Below are 2,143 nucleotides of genomic sequence, written 5' to 3'. Positions count from 1 at the left end.
AGTCCGGTAGAGGCTTACTAGGAACATGTTGTTGTCTATTATCCACACATGCATTTGAGTTTCCGGTCAATACAATTATAGCATGGATAATAAATGATTATCATGAACAAGGAAATATAATAATCACCACTTTATTATTGCCTCTAGGGCATATTTCCAACAGGCCGCCCGCCAGGTTGCGCCGCCATGCCGCCATGTCGTGCTGCCGCCGCACCTCTTGTACCCCGCCTTACTGATTCGGCCACCATCGCCATGCCTCGCAACGCCATCTCACTGACTTGCGGGACCGAGAAAAATAGGCGTTAGACAACTTCCCCTAAATTATACGGTCATTCAGTGAGATGATTTTTACTGAAAGTATTTTACAGTACCTATTGGACATTTTTGAGAAGTAAAGTAGCTATTGGAGTTGCTCTAAACAAGGGAAATGTTTCACGACGGGGCACCGGCCGAAGCTTCGGCCGGTCGCATCCACGCGCGAACGTACCGAGCGACTCACCTAGCAACACGTAGGATGGGGGTCCCACCCAGGTGCGTCTTCTCCCTCCTGTTTCTCTTCTTCCCGTCGCTTGTCTCTCTCTCTCCCTGCTGCCATGGTCAACCTTCGCCAGCCGGAGGCCTCCCAAGGCGCCACCGCCATGGGAATCAGCCGATCCGGCTGCCCTTGGCCAGATTTGCTCGGATCCGCACCACCGGAGCTCTGCCTGCACTCGTCGAACCCGACCACGTCTGAGCTGCAACCCACCACGCGCGGAGCTGCAACTGTTGAACCTTTTTCCTCCCGGAACGGCACCGCGGGGATGATGGCCATGGGCAGGCGTGGGAGCTCGGTGGAGCAGCAGCAAGTAGCTGTGAAAATGGTTGTAGCAAATTCCAACATTGTTTGTAGCAAAACCAACTATGGTTGCAGCAAAATGACATCATCGTCATCGCGGGATTCACAGCTAAGACAATTGGTTTGAAGTTTTTTTCAATGCCGGTTGTAGCTTTTGTAACCATTGGTTGTAGCTTTTCGTTTGTCGTCCATGGCTTACGGCTCCACGGTTGAAGCTTTTTTCGTTGTCGGATGAAGCTTTTTTCATCGCCGGTTCTAGCTTTTCTTTGGTCGTTCATAGTTTTCCGTCGTACGAGTTGAAACTTTTTTCATAGCCGGTTGAAGCTTTTTTCATCGTCGGATGAAGCTTTTTTCATCGCCGGTTGTAGCTTTTGTTTGGTCATTCATAGTTTTCCGTCGTACGAGTTAAAACTTTTTTCATAGCCGGTTGAGGCTTTTTTCGTCGTTGGATGAAGCTTTTTTCATCGTCGGTTGTAGCTTTTCTTTGGTCGTTCATAGTTTACCGTCGTACGAGTTGAAACTTTTTCCATAGCCGGTTGAAGCTTTTTTCGTCAGCGATTGTAGCTTTTCCGTCGTCGGTTGCAGCACTGGGCATCTCCCCTGGCGCTCGATTTTTTTGTTGCAAGCTGGATATGAGCGCGCGGCGAGCACGCCGGTGAGCTCCGATCGTTGCCACTGGAGCTGCAATGGTGGCCAGGGAAGCTACAACCGCAGGGGTGGGCTGTTGCATGGGGTGAAGCCGGTGACAAGGATGTCCGCCGAGGACTGGGACCGGCGACCAGGGCAGCCGGGAAAGACGGCTGGCAAGGACGGCGACCAGGGAAGAGGAGGGCAGGCAAGGGAAGGGCGGCGACGAGGGGGAACGCGTGCGGCCGGCGAGACGGGGTTCACGAGAGGAAGACGACGCTCGTTACGCGCTCGTGAGAGGAAGACGATGACCTGGTTGGATAAGGATCCAACGGCTCGGGACGGGCCGATCTGGCGGCTAGGGTGCGACCGGCCTAAACGTTCGGCCGGCACACCGGCGCCTAGCATCGCCCTCTAAGAGCAAGTCTAGTAGAGCCCTCAAACCCCTAAAAATAACTGCTTTTTTACAGTTTTCGCCGAAAAAATGTCGTAGACTAGAACCTCTAAACCCTCAAACCCGTAAAAAAAATTAGAGGTCCAACCCTCAAATTGTTTCCCAACCTGTAGAAATGAGGGTTGGGAGGAACCCCCCCCCCCAACCCGCACTCCTCTTTCCTCTCGCACGGGAGGGAAATTTCATCCCCGCCTCCCCGGCTCCTCCTGCCGCCTCCTCCCGCCGCC

This window comes from Triticum dicoccoides, chromosome 1B (genome assembly GCF_002162155.2).
Source record: "Triticum dicoccoides isolate Atlit2015 ecotype Zavitan chromosome 1B, WEW_v2.0, whole genome shotgun sequence".
Lineage (NCBI taxonomy): Eukaryota > Viridiplantae > Streptophyta > Magnoliopsida > Poales > Poaceae > Triticum > Triticum dicoccoides.
Note: the sequence above shows the minus strand (reverse complement) of the source record.